The sequence below is a fragment of the Schistocerca serialis genome, chromosome 3 (assembly GCF_023864345.2).
Source record: "Schistocerca serialis cubense isolate TAMUIC-IGC-003099 chromosome 3, iqSchSeri2.2, whole genome shotgun sequence".
NCBI lineage: Eukaryota > Metazoa > Arthropoda > Insecta > Orthoptera > Acrididae > Schistocerca > Schistocerca serialis.
The window spans coordinates 869,096,535-869,121,137 of NC_064640.1; positions in this window are offsets into that span (position 1 = coordinate 869,096,535).

Consider the following 24,603-nt stretch of genomic DNA (forward strand, 5'->3'; position numbering starts at 1 on the left):
TGGTGTTATTATCGGCGCACGAGCGATGGGAGACAGCATCCCCGAGGTAGCAATGAAGTGGGGATTTTCCCGTACGACCTTGTCACGAGTGTACCGTGAATATCCGGAATCCGGTAAAACATCGAATCTCCAACATCGCTGCCGCCAGGAAAAGATTCTGCAACAACGGGACCAACGACAACTGAAGAGAATCGTTAAACGTGACAGAAGCGCAACCCTTCCGCAAATTGCTGGAGATTTCAATGACGGGCCATCAACAAGTGTCAGTGTGCGAACCATTCAACGAAACTTCATCGATATGGGCTTTCGGAGCCGAAGGCCCTCTCGTGTACACTTGATGGCTACTCGACACAAAGCTTTACACCTCGCCTGGGACCGTCAACACCGACACTGGATTGTTGATGACTGGAAGCATGTTGCCTGGTCGGACGATTACCGTTTTAAATTGAATCGAGTGGGTGGACGTGTGCGGATTTGGAGACAACCTCATGAATCCGTGGACCCTGCATGTCAGCAGGGGACTGTTCAATCTGGTGGAGGCTCTGTAATGGCGTAGGGCGTCTGCAGTTGGAGTGATATGGGACCCGTGATACGTCTAGATATGACTCTGACAGGTGACACGTACGTAAGCATCCTGTCTGATCACCTGCATCCATTCATGTCCATTGTGCACTCCTCCGGACTTGGGAAATACCAAGAGTACAATGCGACAGCCCACACGTCCAGAATTGTTACAGAGTGGCTCCAGGAACCCTCTTCTGAGTTTAAACACTTTCGTTGGCCACCAGACTCCCTAGACATGAACATTATTGAGCCTAACTGGGATACCTTGCAACGTGCTGTTCAGAAGAGACCTCTACTCTCCCGTAGTCTTACCGATTCTTACCCTGAAGGATTCATTCTGTCAGTTCCCTCCAGCACTACTTCAGACATCAGTCGGGTCCATGTCAAGTCGTGTTGCGGCACTTCTGCGTGCTCTCCGGGAGGGCCCTACACGATATTAGGGAGGTGTACTAGTTTGTTAGGCTCTTCAGTGTACTTAAACCGACAAAAAACTCACTTCCTTAAAATAAGCACAGTGTTTGGACTGAAGCGCTGTAAGTGATGTGGAGAGTGTAGCTCAGGTAATGTTCAGGAGTTTTTATTTTCTTATCATGACTTTGGTCTACTCATTGAGATCACCATGTACGTGAACCAGTATCTGTATTTGAACACTGTCTGTGGCCTATTGTTGTTCTTCCTTCTACATCTTCATGATGAAATTGGTGTGGGCATGCCAAGCTTCCAAAGTGACAATAAGCGTTTTCACACTGCTACACACTTTACTGACCAGCTAACACTAAGGATCTTATTGCAGCTTAACTGGCCCGCTAAACTATTTGTTCTGTATCACATACAAAAGGTCTTAGTTTATTTGGAACAGCGGACGAAACTTAATAATCAACGTTCCCCGCAGTTTGCTTGCTCTAATCATATTTAATTAGCAATGAGTGACTTCAAATGGATACAGTATACCTTAAGAAACCTAAGAACCCTCCCCTCGCCGAATGGAGCCCACTGTCGAAGCTAGAGGCGGAAACGCCTCAAGGGAGTGACTTTTTTTTATTTTTATTTTTTGCGCGAAGTGCTTGCGCTGCCATAATCAAAAACACGCAGACACGTGGTCATTCGAATCCTTTAAAACACATTTATATAGCAATGAAAACAATCATATTTACGCAAAATCTTGATAACATAGCTTATATCACTTTGCGAAAGTTCACATCAAATGGCACATCTACAAATATTGCACCGAAGGAACAGTTCATGTTCAAGTCTGAGTTGGTATACATGGCACTGAAACTGACGAGAATCTCATATCGACGGTGTCTCCTAGCCTGCACAACGGAAACATCTGATGGACGTGCGGGCTGATCCCTTTGCATATCTCGCATTTTGAAACTATCAGTTGTTCACATCAGATTTTTCTCGTTTATCACGTCATAGATATCTCGTCACACCAAGATGTAGTCTTTCCCTTTATTTTTCGCCTCAGATCGAGAATCTCGATTTCAGTATTCAAGCTCACTCACTTCTCCAGATGAAAAAAGTTAATATAAACATTGAATAAAATTCGAACCGTAAATCAGAGAGCAGTTCCAGTCGAACTGAAAATTCTATTAAGCGCTCTTTCTAGGTGTTAACTTTTTTGTTTAACAATTTCAAACATTTAAATACTTCATTTTACATAACAATGTCAACCACATTTTTGTTTCATTGCTCGAATTGAAATTTTGAAAGTTTTAAAGTAAAATTTTCTTGGTGGATATCATTCACAAAACTAAATGCTGCTCTGTGGCTTTGCCATTTTTCTTTGATCTGTAGCAATATATGTGAAGTTAAACACCTCGGCACCTCATTTGCTGTACATGATTTCGAGCATCATTCAGAGGCATGTCAAATTTTCTCTAATCTATCATATTTCTTACCTTTAGACAAATTATTTCCCAAAAAAATGGGGTGTTATATTTCAAGAAATTTTTTTATCCCGTGTTGTCTGTTGGGTCTTGCCCACTCGTCTCGTATAAGGTGCCTAAGGGATGATGCGTCCTCGGAATGCTATACAACAATTCAAGCAAACAACATCAGTAGTTTTATTTCTATAAAGCAAATTAACAATATTTAACTTGCACACTACTGGCCATTAAAATTGCTACACCATGTAGATGACGTGCTAGAGACGAGAAATTTAACCGACAGGAAGAAGATGCTGTGATATGCAAATGATTAGCTTTTCAGAGCATTCACACAAGGTTGGCGCCGGTGGCGACACCTACAACGTGCTGACATGAGGAAAGTTTCCAACCGATTTCTCATACACAAACAGCAGTTGACCGGCGTTGCCTCGTGAAACGTTGTTGTGATGTCTCGTGTAAGGAGGAGAAATGCGTACCATCACGTTTCCGACTTTGATAAAGGTCGGATTGTAACCTATCGTGATTGCGGTTTATCGTATCGCGACACTGCTGCTCACGTTGGTCGAGATCCAATGACTGTTAGCAGAATATGGACTCGGTGGGTTCAGGAGGGTCATACGGAACGCCGTGCTGGATCCCAATGGCCTCGTACCACTAGCAGTCGAGATGACAGGAATCTTATCCGCATGGCTGTAACGGATAGTGCAGCCACGTCTCCATCCCTGAGTCAACAGATGGGGACGTTTACAAGACAACAACAATCTGCAAGAACAGTTCGACGACGTTCGCAGCAGCATGGCTGCGGTTACCCTTGACGCTGCATCACAGACAGGAGCGCCTGTTATGGTGTACTCAACGACGAACCTGGGTACACGAATGGCAAAACGTCATTTTTTCGGATGAATCCAGGTTCTGTTTACAGCATCATGATGGTCGCATCCATGTTTGGCGACATCGCGGTGAACGCACATTGAAAGCGTGTATTAGTCATCGCCATACTGGCGTATCACCCTGTGTGATGGTACGGGGTGCCATTGGTTACACGTCTCGGTCACCTCTTGTTCGCATTGACGGCACTTTGAACAGTGGACGTTACATTTCAGATGTGGTACGACCCGTGGCTCTACCCTTCATTCGATCCCTGCGAAACCCTACATTTCAGCAGGATAATGCACGACCGCATGTTGTAGGTCTTGTACGGGCCTTTCTGGATACAGAAAATGTTCGACTGCTGCCCTGGCCAGCACATTCTCCAACTGAAAACGTCTGGTCAATAGTGGCCGAGCAACTGGCTCGTCACAATACGCCAGTCACTACTGTTGATGAACTGTGGTATCGTGTTGAAGCTGCATGCTCAGCTATACCTGTAAACGCCATCCAAGCTGTGTTTGACTCAATGCCCAGGCGTATCAAGGACGTTATTACTGCCAGAGGTGGTTGTTCTGGGTACTGATTTCTCAGGATCTATGCACCCATATTGCGTGAAAATGTAATCACATGTCAGTTCAATATATTTGTCCAATAAATACCCGTTTATCATCTTCATTTCTTCTTGGTGTAGCAATTTTAATGGGCGGTAGTGTATTTACAAAGGTGTTCCAAACGATGGGCGACACACAACATAAGTCCGAGTTCTTGCTACACACAATCTTCCTGCACATTGACACACGTCACTGATAACTGATCTACAAGTGCCGGTTTACAAGTGTGCCTATGCAAATAAAATTATTATAAGACGTTACCAAAAAAAAAAATTATGGAAGTTACAGATGTGAAACATACATATATGAACACTAAAATTATGTCCTAATTTAAGCTTTCAGGAAAGAACGATCACTATTTAGTTGCTTTGATTAAAATGATAACGGGGAAGATTTTTAAGTTCAGTGCCTGTTTCAGACGGGTGCTAGGTTAGAAATTTCAGTTCATCGTAGCGTTACTAAACAGAAAAATGCTGCGACTGATTACCTCATGTACATATATGAACACTAAAATTCTGTCCTAATTTAAGCTTTCAAGAAAAAACGTTAAATATTTAGTTGCTTTGAGAAAAATGGTAACGGTGAACATTTGAAAGTTCAGTTGCTGTTTCAGACAGGTGCTAGGTTAGAAATTTCAGCTCATCGTAGCGTTACTTAACAGAGAAGTACTGCTACTGATTATCTCATGTCAATGTCATGAATGCATTTCACAACTTTCTAGCATAATTGGTTTGTTTCTTTTATGTAACGGAACGTTAATTAGCAATTAAACTAGCTTGTACGGTGTTGTGGAACTCGTCAATCAGCGAATGTGACAGACAGTGCAAATACGTAGTTACGATTTTTCGAATGGAACGGGAAAAATTAGAATATTTCGGTAGCAACTGGTGCCCCACACGCTGTGTTCGCGGATGAGGAAGCTTCGTCCATGATAACTGACAGAATTTACTAACTGGTTAATTAGATGAATGTCGTCGTGTGGATGCTATAAAGTGTTAATTGCCTTTCACTGACAGACCATAATCAAACTAATGTTCCATCTTGTCAACACCTATCAAAAACAGGCAGCGCTGTTGCGTACGAATATTTCTTTAAGCTGCGCAAGGTATTCATATATTTACAATGTACAATGCACGTCATGTACCCCGGGAACAAAATCCGAAATGTGTATTTCTTAGCTGTATGTTTTCACGTATGGAGGAAAAAAATTGTTCATATGGCTCTGAGCACTATGGGACTTAACATCCGAGGTCGTCAGTCCCCTAGAATTTAGAACTACTGAAACCTAACTAACCTAACTAACATCACACACATCCATGCCCGAGGCAGGATTCAAACCTGCGACCGTAGCGGTGGCGCGGAACCAGACTGAAGCGCCTAGAACCGCTCGGTCACACAGGCCGGCACCACGTATGGAGGACTTAAATACATGAATTAGATGGATTTAGCATTCTGACTGAAGACTGCATCCTAGCTGGGAGTCGATTTACTTTAACGAAATCAACAACAAAATCTTAAATAATGTAAATTGTTGAATGATTAACGTTCAGCAGACATCAAGATCGTCACAAACAGATTGCTATTTCAGTACTTGTCCCTACCCGAGCATAATTCCTCAACTACTGTTCCGTGTAGCTCGTTAAGTTTATTTTTTGATTGATTTATTTATTTACTTCGTGGGACCATGCGAGCCAATGCTACTTCCTCATGGAACAGTACACAGTTTACAAAATGTTGACTCCAAAATTTACTAACAAAAGCATTAAATAATTAATAAAATTCAACAAGTGTTGGAGAGTAATTAATTAAAGAAAACATCACATAGACAAGTTATGAAGTACTGAGAGGATAAAAGGAGAGTACCAAAAGAAAAAACCTTTCAAATTAGATTTGAATATTTGTGATTTATAACTTTTTTCTTTTTTTACAGTTCTGCTGAAGTCTGTTGAGCAGCGCAGACCTTTCCGTACAGTGCTTAAGGAAGTTTTACCCAAGTGTATACAGTTTTTCTGTCTAGTGTTTACTGAATGAATGTTCCTGTTACTTTTGAATGATTGAATATTGTCAACAACAAATACCAAAATGGTGTATATATGCAGGGATCACAGAGCTAAAGCTATGAGACACATGAACGACGACCTATACGAAGTTCGCCTTCTGACACAGCAGGTCAATGTGATCGCACTCTTCAGAGCTAAAAATATTTTGGATGAATCAGTAGTGTTGCCCCAAAGTAGAACAGCAACAATGGGTCATGTGAACAAAACGGATGATGTACTTTAAACATTCTCAGGTTTGCATTAATAAAACGAGTAGGAGAATATACTTGACCTGAGAATGTTCTCAGACTGAGTAAAAGCGTGGGGGAAGTTGGTTCAAATGGCTCTGAGCACTATGCGACTTAACTTCTGAGGTCATCAGTCGCCTAGAACTTAGAACTAATTAAACCTAACTAACCGAAGGACATCACACACATCCATGCCCGAGTCAGGATTCGAACCTGCGACCGGAGCGGTCGCTCGGCTCCAGACTGTAGCGCCTAGAGCCGCACGGCCACTCCGGCCGCGGGGGAAGTTGCTCAACGCAAAGAACATTCTCCGATTTCATATGAATAAAACTAGAATTTTCACACAAGCGGAGAACATTCTCCGTTTTTGGTAGTGAGCTCGGTAGCACCTGTAGATGTTCATACAGGTTTAACAATAAAAACATTGTTTGGCTGACGAACTTCCGTCCCGAAAATCATGAAAGAATAGGGCGACCTTACTAACGAAGCGAAACAGGAAAAAAATGTGCTTTTCAACAGACTCAAGTTTTCAGACTTGTGTAGGAGAAGAATTAGGTATGCAACAGTCAACTTTGTCACTGACATTTTCGAACGTTCTTTAATAAGTTTTCTCACAGAATTAATATTATATTTTGTTATCTTAGGAATACAGGGTGACAATTATTGAACTATATGAGAGAAACGTAAATTAATTACGAACTGCCGCCTGTACACACTCTCAACATTTAATGTCACTACAGATGTTCGAATTTAGGTTATGACATGTTGGATATGCCTGCCATCATTGACGAAGATGTGGTTCAAACGAATGCATGACCCGGTGAAGTGTTGGAAAATCGATGCTGTCGATGCCCTCCTGAGTAGCTGTTTTCAGCTCAGCAATGGTGTTGAGGTTATTGCCGAACACCTTGTCTTTAATATAGCCCCACGAAAAGGAGTCGCATGTGTTCTAATACGGCGGCCAATCGAGGCCCATGCCAGTGGCCTCAAATGGTTCAGATGTCTCTGAGCACTATGGGACTTAACATCTGAGGTCATCAGTCCCCTAGAACTTAGAACTACTTAAACCTATCTAACCTAAGGACATCAAACAGATCCATGCCCGAGGCAGGATTCGAACCTGCGACCGTAGCAGTCGCGCGGTTCCAAACTGAAGCGCCTAGAACCGCTCGGTCACCACGGCCGGCGCCAGTGGCCTCTGTGAACTCCAGAGCCAGAATGTGGTCACCAAAGTGCTCCTCCAGGACATAATACACTCTCCTACTTCGATGGGGTCGAGCTCCGTCTTGCATGAACTTCATCTTGTCGAAATGAAGGTCACTTTGGATAATGTGGATGAAACCATATGCCAAAACCTTCGCGTACCGTTCGGTAGTCACTGTGCCTTCAAGAAATAGCGCACTGATTATTTTGCGACCGTACACTGCACACCACAATGTCACCCGCTCAGGTAAGAGACATTTCGACCTCGAAATGAGGTTTTTGTCCCCGAATATGCAAATTTTTCTTATTGACGAACCCATCCGAATGAAAATGGGCTTGATCCCTAAACCAAACCATACGTACCACACTGATTCCCATCATGCTTCGCTGCCAACCGTGCAGTGTGAACGTTCTAACGCGAACCGTTCAAAAGTTATGACAATTTTATTTCATATAATTCAATAATGTCATCCAGTAAGTAGGCGTAACGGAAAAATTAATGACTGTTTTTTTACAAACCTAGAGATCTGCTTCTCGCAACGGAACCGCATAGGCGACCACTTAAGTGTTTGACACGCGAGCGGACTATTATGCGTCATATTTAACCGAAGTTATCTCGTGTTAGAAAGCTCTGACAGAATTCCGGTTCGAAGTGGATGAAAATGTGATGCACTGTTAAGATATAGTCCTCATAAAATATTCACGCAACTTCAGTAACAAAAGTTCGGTAACACCGTCGGAAAATGCATTTTTGTAAACTGTCCGTAATAGACTCAATAATTTTTTGTCGCACATAAAACTAAAATCGCAACGTAGTGTAACTCTTTCAGAACACACTCATGCCACTTCCATATTTATACATTGAATAGTATGCCTGTGAGTTGAATGAAATGTAAGACTGCGCTTGTGTTTTGTGCTGGACGCGGCATCGACACACTCTGCGAACCTTCTCATATACCAGGGGAGGTAGTCAGAAGGAAATCCCTAGCCAGAGGATACGCTTAGAATTTCTTATTGATAGTAAATTGAGAACTTTGTCAGAGAATTTTCCTCTCACCGATAATCAGATCAGCTGCGGTTACTGTTCTCTTTTTTATACACACGAGACAATAGTGAAAGTAAGCAGAGGTAGGAGACTTTCACGTTTAAACGACAGAGAGAGGGGAGTGTCCTCTTGTAGTGAATATAGCAACATTTAATCCCTACACAAGATCCAGAATGTCATACGTCCAAGAAAGATTTCCATCTACCCTCAATGCTAAGAATGTAGTACAGTCAATTTAGCTGACAGTGTGAACACGTGTGGATAACAAAATTCAGCTTTGAGTTTCCGTGTCAGAAACTGTAATAATTGTGTTTTGTTGCAGTTAAGCGACAATTTGTGTGCTGAAAGCCCAGTGCTGATATTACCGTCCACTCTTTTAGCTGCCTCATTTTAATACGTTTCATACCTTTCATAATAACACTTGTGTCATCTGCAAAGCGTTATTTGTCATATTTAGTGGCAGATCATTGATCTATGTATATACTGAAGGGGTACCCCCCCCCCTCCCCCCACGAGAGCAGGCAGAAGTGCCGCAACACGACGTGGCATGGACTTGAAATGTCTGAGGTAGTGCTGGAGAGAACTGACACATTGAATCCCGTAGTGCCGTCCATAAATCCCAGATATGCTCAATAATGTTCATGTCTGGGGAGTTTGGTGGCGAGCGGAAGTGTTTAAACTCAGAAGAGTGTTCCTGGAGCCAATCTATAGCAATTCTGGAAGTGTGGGGTGTCGAATTGTCCTTCTGGTATTGCCCAAGTCTGTCGGAATGCACAATTGACATGTATGGATGCAGGTGATCAGACAGAATGCTTACGTACGTATCACCTGTCAGAGTCGTTTCTAGACGTATCATGGGCCCCATATCACTCTAACTGCCCACGCCCCACACCATTACACACCCTCCACCGGCTTCAACAGCCCCCTGCTGACGTACAGGGTCCATGGATTCATGAGGTTGTCTCCATACCCGTACACGTCCACCCGCTCGATACAATTTAAAACGAGATTTGTCCGACCAGGCAGCATGTTTCCAGTCATCAACAGTCCAATGTCGGTGTTGACGGGCCCAGGCGAGGCGTAAAGCTTTGTGCTTTGTGTTGTGCAGTTATCAAGCCCATATCGATGAAGTTTCGTTGAATGGTTTGCACGTTGACACTTGTTAATGGCCCAGCATTGAAATTTGCAGCAATTTGCGGAAGGGTTGCGCTTCTGTCACGTTGAACGATTCTCTTCTGCTGTCGTTGGTCCCGTTCTTGCAGGATCTTTTCCTGGCCGGAGCGATGTCGGAGATTTGATGTTTTACCGGATTCCGGATATTCACGGTACACTCGTGAGAAGGTCGTATGGGAAAATCGCCACTTCATCGCTACCTCGAAGATGCAGTGTACATCACGTTCAAAGTCACTTAAATCTTGATAACGTGCCTTGTAGCACCAGGAACCGATCTAACAACTGCGCCAGACACTTGTCGTCTTATATAGGCGTTGCCGACCGCAGCGCCATAATCTGCCTGTTTACATATCTCTGTATTTGAATACGCATGCCTATAACAAGTGTCTTTGGCGCTTCAGCGTATATACATAAGGAAATGCAATAGTCCCAGAAGATAACTCTTTAGCCCTCCACTTTATATGAACAGAGTCAGATTCAAACTTCTTCCCTGTTCGTTGGCAGCGGAAGACAACCCTCTCCTTCGCGCCTTCCAGATATGAAGTGAATTATTGTTAAGCTTTTCGCCTAATCTCACAATGTTCCTACTTTCGCAAATGCCTGATTCACAATCTCTCTCAAGTGCCACTGTGATTTTTTTTTTTCTAAATTTCAGCTTAATAGAACCACTGCTGATTTAGGTGTTGTACGTAAATCATATGGAGATAAAATTTGGCTCATAACTATATAAACTTTATTGTTTGAAGCAAGAGTCACTAAAAACAGCGAACGGACAAAATAATTTCCTCCTGTCGCTACCCCAGAATGAACGTTTCATTTCGTTATTACGCTTTTTTCATATTGTTTAGCATATAATGCTGCGAACTTTGAACTGCTGTTTGCCTTATGCCTTAAGGACTATTTGGGAATCTCAGAATGTATAGAAGGGGGGGGGGGGGGCGAACTACTGTTACGCATTTAGCTGAGTCGTGCGTCCAAATTAATGCAATATTATACAAAAAAAAAAACAAGTACCTGCAATCGTTGCTGTTTACATGAAGCAATAGATACTTACATTATTGTCTGTAAGTCATTATTAACAATAGCGTATCGCCGCACATTAACAGTAGTGTCACATGAATCCTACGAAATAGTCAGTGGAAGCCACAGCATAAATCAGCTGGTAGCCGGCATGACCTGTTTCCGCAACAACAGTACGACGAGAGTTTTAAAACCAATTTATAAAGTAGCTCCTCATTAGAGAAAGTTCTATTTCCCAACTGGGCGCTCCGGACCAAAGCAATGACAGGTAACAGATCTAGTGCAGCTGATTGAAATATAGGACTGTTCTCTGATCGGCTGTCTTTCATACAGTTTGGGAGAACATACAGTATTTTTGGTACAGAGAAAGCTTAAAGATATTCTTTTAGATATATTTATGCTTAAAGATATATTTATACGTTTGAATCCTTGTTTTTCACAGTAAAGCACAGAAGTAATTTCTGTTTATTTGTATGAGAGTATCGTGGCTTCTAACGATGCTACTATTACACACCACAGAGAAATGCTGTTATCTCCCGTGTAACTGTTTTAGCAGCTTATCCAGCTCTGTAAGGAAGAGATATAGAATGCTGACAAGGATTTGTAAATCCAGAGTGAAACTGCTACATGAGCTACTCACTCATTCGCTGAAATAAGTAACAATGATCTGCACGGACACTGTGGTACACTTCAGAGACCACTGTGACAATCAGATGATTTCTTCTCTCTTTGCGTAAGCAAATGAATGATTCGCTTTACCAATGGTAGTACAAAATACAAATGTTAAAGATTTTTGTGAATCGCTGGCGATACGATAGAAAGTTGCAATTAAAATAACATCTTTATAATAAAGAAATACGAATGACCGAAAATGGGTGGAATCTCTATAATTTGAATCGAAGGACAGCGTGCAACGGACGAGGAAATCCCATCGCTGCTTCCATCAACCAGTTAATTTACGAGGATTATTCGGAAAGTAAATCGCGATCGGTCGCGAAGTGGAAACCAGAGTGAAAATCTGATGTAGCTTTGCGCAGATGTGTTGGGTAGTATCTCTAGTATGCCGTAGATCGCGCCGCGTTGCTCTTTTCATTTCTGCGCGCACAGTGAGTTTGTAAAGATGCCTAGAGAACTGGTCTCCCGCCAAGTATGGCAGCCTGATGAGAGATTACACCTGATTTTACGCAACCTCACAAACGTATCCACGATGCATTTCCTTCTTCATACCAGTTCTCTATCGTACACTTCAGGGATAATGAACTACAGACCAGCTTAAAGAAATGGCGGAAAGCACAGGAAGCTGTAAGGTGATGGAGTTGTCTACATGAAGCAGTAGGGAATTACAAGAAGACCTTTGGGCGATTGGTGCAGACACTGGTACTTGCCCTGAACGTAAATAAATCTAACTATAGCGCATAAGTAGGATCAGGAATTCTCAACACTATCAACGGAAGCATTAACTGCTTTCAAAAAATTCTATGAATAAGCATCTGGAGTGAGCTAGAGCAGAAGAATGTGTTAGACTCCAAATAGCCCACACGGCAATTGGGTTTTCGTAATTTTTTATATTTATGGCACGTGAAGTGCAGATCTCTGTCTCCCAAAGCAGTTCGATGCAACTCAGAAAAATTCCCTAAAAAATTGATTTTGAAGTTTCCCGAGTGTCTTTAATACCTTAAAGTATGGTCCACTACTTAATGGGTATTAGGGAATTTGGTGTTAAGGCAAAATTAGCGAACATAGTTCATTAAACTCTAACAATGACAATATCTAAAGTTAAATTTATAGGACATCTATCTCAGGCATTTGAAACAAAAACTTGTGTTAGACTGGGGGATAATTTATCACCTTTACTGTTTAACTGCACTCTAGAAAAAATTGTAAGGGTCAGGAATTTGGAGCTAAAGAATCACAAAATTGAATCGATAATTTTAGGAAGGAAACCAAATGGGATTAAAGTAAACTGCCTGGTTTTTGCAGATGATTGTGTAAGACTTTCAGAAAATCTTACAGACGCAGTAATTCGAATAATCATTCTGGAAGAAAGAGGAAATAGAATTGGTCTCAAAATGTCAGCTGAAAAAACAAAATTCGTGCCAAAAGAGGAAATAGAATTGGTCTCAAAATGTCAGCTGAAAAAACAAAATTCGTGCCAAACATTAAAAAATGCACCAAAATTTATAGAAACACAGCTACGTCAAACAGAGCGAGTAAGTAAATTGAAATATCTTGGAGAAACTGTAAAACAGAATAGACTAGCAAAATTTGCAGTAGATGTAAGAGTTAACTAAATGGAGAGAGCATATGGTTTGACAGAGAATATTTGCAACAAGAAATGAATATCTAGAAAAACAAAACTAAAGCAATATACAATAGTGGTACCACCAGTATGTTTATATGGATGTCAGTGTCTAAAAGTGAACCATAAGCTGGACGGAATAAAAGGTTTCTGAAAGACGTATAGTTAGAAAAATAATGGGTGCAATACAAACTACAGATTTCTGGAAAATGGGAAGTAATGAAGAGATCTACAAAAACATAGAGGAAATATCAGAAGTAGTGGCTAAAAGAAGATTAATCTTTATTGGACACCTCTGCCGATGAACGAGAACAGGCTCACGAAATAAATGTTGCTGTATTTTTGGAAGAATACATCGACTATAGCATGGATTACAGAAATAAGGCAAGACCTAGAAAGGAACAACATCAAATAACCGGAAATAACAGAGGGAAATCGTTTCAAGAATATAATATTAAAATTAGAAAGTTTTCAATCCAGAAGAAATAAGAAATCGTGAAGAACGTGGACATAAGACTGTAAAAGACAAAATGGGGATAAGATGAAGGAGTACTGGAAAAATAGGAAACAACAAGGAAAGAAGAGGAACTGAAGTTGTTACGTGAGTCTAGTTGGTCAACAGGAAAATATAAAAAGAAAGGGCGGTGTGGCCCTGTTGTAGCAAGCTTGTCGACGACGTGTGAGGCCCAGGTTCGATTCCTGGCCGTAGTAAATTTTTAAACAAAGGTGCATATTCTATAGGCATTCCCGTGAAGCATTAAATACACAAAGATGGCAAAAAATCGGTAGCGCTAGAGCCTGCTATCCGCTCGTTCGATTCTCGTTTCAGTCATTATTTTTTCGTCTTCTATTCTTTTCAGTTCGAATTACTGCGTCATTTAGAAATAAAATTCATCAAATGTATGCTAATTAACGCATATATAACAGTAAATTTTATGAAAACGGACATATTCTTATTTATAATTACATATCGCACATAAAAATCAAGTTTTCGTGGCAAATATAAATCCTTAATTAGCGACCTTCATAAAAGTTGGTTAATAAATATTGTTTAAATTAAAACAAACATTACAAACTAGAATGAGATTTTCACTCTGCAGTGGAGTGTGCGCTGATATGAAACTTCCTGGCAGATTAAAACTGTGTGCTGGACCGAGACTCGAACTCGGTACCTTTGCCTTTCGCGGGCAAGTGCTCTACCTTTTTTTTTTTTTTTTTTAATCTCATTTTGTTCGCTTTCGTTCGTTGCATCTGATCGGGGCGGACGTCGTAAGACATCCGTTTAAGTTCGTTGTTGATCGATTAACTCAGTTTTTTTTATTACAGAAGGCAGCTAACCCTCTGACCGAACACGCTGAGATACCGTGCCGGCAGCTGAGCTATCCAAGCACGATTCACGCCTCGTCCTCACAGCTTTACTTCTGCCAGTATCTCGTCTCCTACCTTCCAAACTTTACAGAAGCTCTCCTGCGAACCTTGCAGTTGGTAGAGCACTTGCCCGCGAAAGGCAAAGGTCCCGAGTTCGAGTCTCGCTCCGGCACACAGTTTTAATCTGCCAGGAAGTTTCATTAAAAACTAAATATTTTCATCTTAATATACTTTACGCTTCACGGAAATGCTCATGAAACACTCACTTTTGTTTAAAAATTCACCACAGTTGGTAGTCGAACCTTGATCTCCCACTAAGGAGGCGACCATTCTGCCACAGAGCCACATGGCAAATTGAAAGGAGCGATCTTTATTTGGGTTATTAAAGATGCTCAGAAAACTTAGTCGATTTTCAGGTGGATCTTTGAGAGTTTCATCAAACTGCTTTGGAAAGGGATATTTGTTTGAGTTCTGAACTTCGCTGCTGTGTAGTCTCGATGTCAGATTCCTTCTGCAGGAATATTAAGGGAATGGCATCTACCCGCGAAAGAAGTGGTTTACAGAGCACTACGGCTGATGAAAAAATTGTGTTACATGATTGGTTGTTGCTGACCTGCTGAGCAGTCGCATCAGTATAAATGATCCGGTGGATAGCTCTTTAACACTAGTAGGAACGTTTTGCGTCGATGCAGTAAAAAGACGGCATGCTTCTCCCGTAACGCTACTGGATAAATTTAAAGAAACTACAAGACTCGGATAGGGAATCCCATATGTGTGTGTTCGATCTGTGCGTATCGTATATCAGATAAATCCCATCAACGTCCACTAAACAATTTTTCCTCCGTTCTAGGAGAGACGTGTTTCTAAAGTAACACCAACTACGCACGTCCGCATTGCCTGTATGGGAGAAGATACACATCACCATACCCTAAATCTACTACCGGAGGCCTCCGATCTTGGGAGCCAGCATCAAGTCGAAATGATCTTTTTTATAATATATAGCAGATCTTCGTCATCATTCAGAACTCATAGGAGCCGACCAATTTCATAGAGGTGGAAGCAGTTTACCACTATAGTAAAATTATGTTGGATACGTATGCTATTGGACGATCGCCTGAATTGTAATGTGATGGTTAGAAAAAAAAAGAGAGAAGTGCTGCCAATTATAGGCCAATTGCGTTTCAAACTCAAGACGATGTAAATGCTACATATCGACGACTCTACTTTTAATGGAAGATTTGTTGATGCAAGAATATAGTTGGGTGAGATGGGGGCGGGAGCGACACTCTATAAAAGGGGGCTGACAGGCGGTGTCTTTACCACTTCTTCCAAGTGTTATGAGCAAAAATACTGCTTCCTCCCACACACGTCTCGCGAAAATGGCTTCATTGGGAAAATTCCGTTTAACACGAGGATTTTACCAAGAACAGTCTTTCCACAATTCATTCGCGAATGAAGTAGAGATTGCCGATTGCAGCAGAAGTTCCGTCTTCGATGTGGGGAATCCCCATTTCATCGGCAGTTGCGTTATGCTTCATATTAAATGTGATGTAATTCCCAGCCCGCGGTGTACAGTGACTTGTAGAGTATAAGTTTAGATACAGGCTGTCATCTTCAGGAGGGCTGCAACAATATTGGGATGTAGCGATTTGCAGACTTTTTAGCGCTTTATATTTCCCGTTGTGATATCAGTCTTACATAGCTAGTGACAGTGTAGGTGGCGAGATAGCTTTGTATCTAATGGAATGGTAATGTTACGATGTCACTCGTAACAGGAATCAGCGAGAATATCACGAAGCCGTTAAAAATGCGTAAAATAGCATTTATGATGCAGAGGCATGAAAAACCATCCCGGAAATCCCATACATGGATGTCCTAACAAAATGTCGCAGATCGACTGTGTATACCTGGAAAGCGGTCGCCAATCCAATGCAAATGCACCAACAGGCACACCCACACGATTCGTTAAATAGCGAGAGTTTGCCCCATCTTCGAAGCAAGGTAATGTATTTGTTTATACAATAACTGTTTCCATCGCCATCCACGATTTTCTTTTTAAATACTAAATATCAAATGTTAGACACATTATAAATCGCATTAAAAATATTGAATGAGTTGAATAATTGATGTACGCACATGTTGTCAAATAAGATATGCGTTACCAGAATTCCTGAGAAGTTAGTGAGAATGGTGCAAACTTGTGTGAATGGGTCAAGGGAAGTAGTGCGTGTCCGAGGGGTCACATCAGAAACGTTCGGGACTGAGACAGGTGTCGGACAAGGGGATGCTCTCTCATGTGTTCTGTCATTGTTGACGACCCGACAGAGGATAAAACAGATGAGGAAAAGGAGGAGTTCTATGACGAACTACACTACTGGCCATTAAAATTGCTACACCACGAAGATGACGTGCTACACACGCGAAATTTCACCGACAGGAAGAAGATGCTGTGATATTCAAATGATTAGCTTTTCAGAGCAGTCACACAAGGCTGTCACCGGTGGCGACACCTACAACGTGCTGACATGAGGAAAGTTTCCAACCGATTTCTCATTCACAAACAGCAGTTGACCGGCGTTGCCTGGTGAAACATTGTTGTGATGCCTCGTGTAAGGAGGAGAAATGCGTATCATCACGTTTCCGACTTTGATAAAGGTCGGATTGTAGCCTATCGCGATTGCGGTTTATCGTATCGCGACATTGCTGCTCGCGTTGGACGAGATCCAATGACTGTTGGTAGAATATGGAATCGGTGGGTTCAGGAGGGTAACACGGAACGCCGTGATGGATCCCAACGGCCTCGTATCACCAGCAGTCGAGATGACAGGCATCTTATCCGCATGGCTGTAACGGATGGTGCAGCCACGTCTCGATCCCTGAGTCAACAGATAGGGACATTTTCAAGACAACAACAATTTGCAAGAACAGTTCGACGACGTTCGCAGCAGCATGGACTATCAGCTCGGAGACCATGGCTGCGGTTACCCTTGACGCTGCACGCTGCATCACAGACAGGAGCGCCTGCTATGGTGTACTCAACGACGAACCTGGGTACACGAATGGCAAAACGTCATTTTTTCGGATGAATCCAGGTTCTGTTTACAGCATCATGATGGTCGCATCCATGTTTGGCGACATCGCGGTGAACGCACATTGAAAGCGTGTATTAGTCATCGCCATACTGGCGTATCACCCTGTGTGATGGTACGGGGTGCCATTGGTTACACGTCTCGGTCACCTCTTGTTCGCATTGACGGCACTTTGAACAGTGGACGTTACATTTCAGATGTGGTACGACCCGTGGCTCTACCCTTCATTCGATCCCTGCGAAACCCTACATTTCAGCAGGATAATGCACGACCGCATGTTGTAGGTCCTGTACGGGCCTTTCTGGATACAGAAAATGTTCGACTGCTGCCCTGGCCAGCACATTCTCCAACTGAAAACGTCTGGTCAATAGTGGCCGAGCAACTGGCTCGTCACAATACGCCAGTCACTACTGTTGATGAACTGTGGTATCGTGTTGAAGCTGCATGCTCAGCTATACCTGTAAACGCCATCCAAGCTGTGTTTGACTCAATGCCCAGGCGTATCAAGGCCGTTATTACTGCCAGAGGTGGTTGTTCTGGGTACTGATTTCTCAGGATCTATGCACCCAAACTACGTGAAAATGTAATTACATGTCAGTTCTAGTATAATATATTTGTCCAATGAATACCCGTTTATAATCTGCATACTTCTTGGTGTAGCAATTTTAATGGCCAGTAGTGTAGAATAAGCACCTGAGTTCTATGGCGAACTAGAGCAAACAACTGAGGGCACACCAACTAGACATACAAAGATAGTTCTGCGAGATTCTAATGGGAAAGCAGGAGAAGAAGAATTACGTATGCCAAATATAGGATGGCACAGTTTGCACGACGAGACAAGTGAGAATGATCAGAGGATGATCAAGGAACTCGAGAGTAAGTTCGACTAACTTTGAACACAAGAGAATACATAAGAAGAGCTGGTGCTCACTGGGTGGCAGAATTACCAATCAGATAGATCATATTTTGGTGTGCCAGCGCTATAGCTATCGAGTAATGGACGCCAAGTCCTATTGAGGGGCCACTGAGCGTCAGACTACTTGCTCGTTGTGTGTAGACTTAAACTGATACACACCTACATGAGTAAGGCGAAGAAGGACACACTGGAACCAGTTATGAATGTTGGGGAAATGCGAGATAGTAGCTGACTGACTGGAAGAGTGAGTAGAAAAAGGAACATTTTTTCATCATAAGAAGGGAGACGAAGAGAATCTTAAGAAAAGAGAAGGGACTACTTCTAACCAATTTGTTAGAACAAACTGAAACAGAATTCAAGACAAACTTGGGTACAAGAGCCCAACCTTTTTCATCAGAGATAAGAACTACAACTTGATAAATGACAAGGAAATACTTATAGGAAGATGAAAAAATACTTCTCACATTTTATGAATCACCCAGACCTAGATAAAATGTTACTTGCGGACACCACGGAGAAAAGGAAAATGAAGAATGGGAAGTGATTGAAGAAGATGTGAATATTACAAGTGAAAGACTCAGAAACAACAAAGCCCCAGGGGAGAACGGAATAACAGGAGAAATGATAAAAGTGGGAGGTGAGAACTTGTATGTAGAGAAATACCGGTATAAATTGATCCAGTTGATATGGAAGAATGCGACATTGCCAGAACAATGGAAAGTGGCCATAATAGGCGCGATATACTCGTATAAGAAGGGATGTAAAATGGAATTTGGTAACCACAGAGGTATCAGCTTGCAGAATGTATCCTATCAGGTATTATCTATTATTACCCTCAAAAAATTACAGCTGTTCATAGAGCACAGCATGCAGGAGTACCAAGCCGACTTTTGACCAAACCGATCAACGTGCCGAGTAAAACTGTGAGGAACGGGAAAAACCCACCGTGGTACAACAACAAAGTTAGGAAACTACTGCGAAAGCAAAGAGAGCTTCACTCTAAGTTTAAACGCAGCCAAAACCTCTCAGACAAACAGAAGCTAAACGATGTCAAAGTTAGCGTAAGGAGGGCTATGCGTGAAGCGTTCAGTGAATTCGAAAGTAAAATTCTATGTACCGACTTGACAGAAAATCCTAGGAAGTTCTGGTCTTACGTTAAATCAGTAAGTTGCTCGAAACAGCATATCCAGACACTCCGGGATGATGATGGCATTGAAACAGAGGATGACACGCGTAAAGCTGAAATACTAAACACCTTTTTCCAAAGCTGTTTCACAGAGGAAGACCGCACTGCAGTTCCTTCTCTAAATCCTCGCACAAACGAAATAATGGCTGACTTCGAAATAAGTGTCCAAGGAATAGAAAAGCAACTGGAATCACTCAACAGAGGAAAGTCCACTGGACCTGACGGGATACCAATTCGATTCTACACAGAGTACGCGAAAGAACTTGCCCCCCTTCTAACAGCCGTGTACCGCAAGTCTCTAGAGGAACGGAAGGTTCCAAATGATTGGAAAAGAGCACAGGTAGTCCCAGTCTTCAAGAAGGGTCGTCGAGCAGATACGCAAAACTATAGACCTATATCTCTGACGTCGATCTGTTGTAGAATTTTAGAACATATTTTTTGCTCGAGTATCATGTCGTTTTTGGAAACCCAGAATCTACTATGTAGGAATCAACATGGATTCCGGAAACAGCGATCGTGTGAGACCCAACTCGCTTTATTTGTTCATGAGACCCAGAAAATATTAGATACAGGTTCCCAGGTAGATGCTATTTTTCTTGACTTCCGGAAAGCGTTCGATACAGTTCCGCACTGTCGCCTGATAAACAAAGTAAGAGCCTACGGAATATCAGACCAGCTGTGTGGCTGGATTGAAGAGTTTTTAGCAAACAGAACACAGCATGTTGTTATCAATGGAGAGACGTCTACAGACGTTAAAGTAACCTCTGGCGTGCCACAGGGGAGTGTTATGGCACCATTGCTTTTCACAATATATATAAATGACCTAGTAGATAGTGTCGGAAGTCCCATGCGGCTTTTCGCGGATGATGCTGTAGTATACAGAGAAGTTGCAGCATTAGAAAATTGTAGCGAAATGTAGGAAGATCTGCAGCGGATAGGCACTTGGTGCAGGGAGTGGCAACTGACCCTTAACATAGACAAATGTAATGTATTGCGAATACATAGAAAGAAGGATCCTTTATTGTATGATTATATGATAGCGGAACAAACACTGGTAGCAGTTACTTCTGTAAAATATCTGGGAGTATGCGTGCGGAACGATTTGAAGTGGAATGATCATATAAAATTAATTGTTGGTAAGGCGGGTACCAGGTTGAGATTCATTGGGAGAGTCCTTAGAAAATGTAGTCCATCAACATAGGAGGTGGCTTACAAAACACTCGTTCGACCTATACTTGAGTATTGCTCATCAGTGTGGGATCCGTATCAGATCGGGTTGACGGAGGAGATAGAGAAGATCCAAAGAAGAGCGGCGCGTTTCGTCACAGGGTTATTTGGTAACCGTGATACCGTTACGGACATGTTTAATAAACTCAAGTGGCAGACTCTGCAAGAGATGCGCTCTGCATCGCGGTGTAGCTTGCTCGCCAGGTTTCGAGAGGGTGCGTTTCTGGATGAGATATCGAATATATTGCTTCCCCCTACTTATACCTCCCGAGGAGATCACGAATGTAAAATTAGAGAGATTAGAGCGCGCACGGAGGCTTTCAGACAGTCGTTCTTCCCGCGAACTATACGCGACTCGAACAGGAAAGGGAGGTAATGACAGTGGCACGTAAAGTGCCCTCTGCCACACACCGTTGGGTGGCTTGCGGAGTATAAATGTAGATGTAGATTTAGACAAATCACATTTCCTCTCTAAGACAACTTTTTGAAAAAACACTGGGAATATGATAAAGATATCTATAGTCTGTTCGTCGATTTTCAGCGTTCATACGGCAACAGGCACAGGAATAGCCTGTAGAATGCACTGCTCGACTTCAGAACCCCTAAGAAGCTAGTGAGAATGGTCCAAACTCGTATGAATGAATGAAGGGCAGCTGTGCGTTTTCGAGGGGTCAAATCACAAACGTCTGAGATTGAGATAGGCCTCGTACAAGGGGATGCTCTCTCATGTGTTCTGTTCAATGTCATCTTAGAGAAAGTAATAAGGGAGTATAGGCTACAGGGATGGGTTGGAGTACAGACGGATGCCAATTTCAATTGTCTCACATATTCAAATGATATAGCATTGCTAACTGAATCAAACCTTGAGTTGAACGGAATCCATCAGAAAATGGAAAACTAGGCACAGAATGTTGGGCTGAGGGTGGAGGAGCTCACGCAGTTAGGAAGAAGACAAGAACAAGAAGAATTTTTTAGACAGATGGCGGGAGTTTCAAGAGTGTTCACGAATTGAAACATTTGGGGTCTTGGTTTACAGCTGATTACAGCATAGGAATAGACATCATGGAAAGAATAGCAGTGGGAATGAAATAAATGTATTCCCTCAGGGAGAAGCTTAGCTCAAAATGAATATCAGCAAACACTAAGATGAGAATCTATAACACAGTGACATGCCCAGCAGTCATATGCGGTGGAGAAACCAGGAGTATTACTAAACGAGAAAAGGAAAAACTGTTAATATTTGAAATAAGAGAAATGAGGAAGGTATGGGAACGATTTTAGATAAAGGAGAATGGAGGAAGAGGGAGAAAGGGGTAATCTACCTTTTGATGCAACAATCAACAGTCATTCAGAAGCAGAAGAGCAGAGGAATTCAGAGGGTGGACGATATAGACCGTATGCCACAACAGAGACAGAGGAAGAAGGCACTTGAGGGGAAACCAAACACCAGACGATTCATAGGACGCTCAGGACAGCGTTGGATGGACGACCTGGCGAAGGGACTTGCAGCCCTGGGGATTGAAGACACCTGGAGGAACCGAGCACCAAACAGAAAGGAATGGAAGCAGTTTGTGGAAGCAGTTTGTGGAAGCAGAATTGGTCTGAAGGGCTTGTGGTTGCTGGATATGATATGATGGTGATATAGGACAGAGATGATGGCACATATCTACACTGTAACAAATGAATAACTATATATTCTAGAATAATTCTGTATATTACGAAGATTGATCAAAATCCTTTACTTAGAGTGGGGGACCTGTAAACAGGAAGACTCGTCAGGGGTAGTATATTGGGATGATTGTTCATAATAATTCCGGATAGTTAAGAGATCTGTTATAAAATTAGTGTGTGGCTAATGCAACCTACATTGAATGAACTAATCTGCGTGGAACAGACCTGTACTGTGCTGTAAATGCCGTATATCGAAGACTGCAGCTTTTGAATGGAAGATTTGTTGAAGACAAGAATATGCAGAAACACAGTATCATCCATGAGCAAGGGGCAAAGAAACACGTTTTCAACTTATTAGAGTATCACACACACGCCTCGCGACATTACAGAGGTTCACCGACAGACATTCTTTCCACAGAGCATTTAAGAGTAGAACTAGCAACTGGGGAAACTATGATAACTCTGTGAAAAATGCTATAATTGCCAATCGCGCTTGCAGTTTACTCGAATAGGTAGGAAATGGTCAAAGCTATCATTAGATGTGTTTTTAATAGCGACGTGTTCCAAGGCACCTCTCTCATACAGGTGTAGTGGGTGGGGTGCCAGGAGGTGCCGTATTAAAACTCGTCAAGAACTTTCCAAATGATTTTATTTATTTCTACTACAGTGCTCCATTCACATCAGTCTGCATCACAGGCCCTGTAATGCTGAGGTAGCACCCCAACAGCCTGTGCAACGCAACGCTGTGTCATGCCGACCTTGTAACCCAGGGGAGTGCGGTGTCATCAGGATGCCACAGTTGACTCGGCGGTCTGCGTCCCTGCCGACTCAGCGCCGCTCGGTGTGAGCTGTAGGCGGCCAGCTGCGTCCTTCTTCTCGCCGGCATGGCTGAGATCGCGGTGACGAACAAGCGCCCGCTATCCGGCGTCCACATCTGCGGCCCTCGCCTCAGAAGTCTCCGTCGTGTGTGGGGAACCGAGACGACTGCCGGCGGTGCGAGCTGAAGAGAGGCCCGCCGCTGGCTGGCTGCGGACACGGCGTCGGCCTCGGAGGGTCGAACTAACGACCCGCTGTGGACTGGGATGCTGGCGCCCCATCTGTTGCTGCGTGTAGTCCGGCGGTGTGACATGCGCCGCCGTCCAGGAGAGCTGCCACACTTGAATGACTCTCGTTAGAAAACAACACCTATTTACACTCCTGGAAATGGAAAAAAGAACACATTGACACCGGTGTGTCAGACCCACCATACTTGCTCCGGACACTGCGAGAGGGCTGTACAAGCAATGATCACACGCACGACACAGCGGACACACCAGGAACCGCGGTGTTGGCCGTCGAATGGCGCTAGCTGCGCAGCATTTGTGCACCGCCGCCGTCAGTATCAGCCAGTTTGCCGTGGCATAAGGAGCTCCATCGCAGTCTTTAACACTGGTAGCATGCCGCGACAGCGTGGACGTGAACCGTATGTGCAGTTGACGGACTTTGAGCGAGGGCGTATAGTGGGCATGCGGGAGGCCGGGTGGACGTACCGCCGAATTGCTCAACACGTGGGGCGTGAGGTCTCCACAGTACATCGATGTTGTCGCCAGTGGTCGGCGGAAGGTACACGTGCCCGTCGGCCTGGGACCGGACTGCAGCGACGCACGGATGCACGCCAAGACCGTAGGATCCTACGCAGTGCCGTAGGGGACCGCACCGCCACTTCCCAGCAAATTAGGGACACTGTTGCTCCTGGGGTATCGGCGAGGACCATTCGCAACCGTCTCCATGAAGCTGGGCTACGGTCCCGCACACCGTTAGGCCGTCTTCCGCTCATGCCCCAACATCGTGCAGCCCGCCTCCAGTGGTGTCGCGACAGGCATGAATGGAGGGACGAATGGAGACGTGTCGTCTTCAGCGATGAGAGTCGCTTCTGCCTTGGTGCCAATGATGGTCGTATGCGTGTTTGGCGCCGTGCAGGTGAGCGCCACAATCAGGACTTCATACGACCGAGGCACACAGGGCCAACACCCGGCATCATGGTGTGGGGAACGATCTCCTACACTGGCCGTCCACCACTGGTGATCGTCGAGGGGACACTGAATAGTGCACGGTACATCCAAACCGTCATCGAACCCATCGTTCTACCATTCTTAGACCGGCAAGGGAACTTGCTGTTCCAACAGGACAATGCACGTCCGCA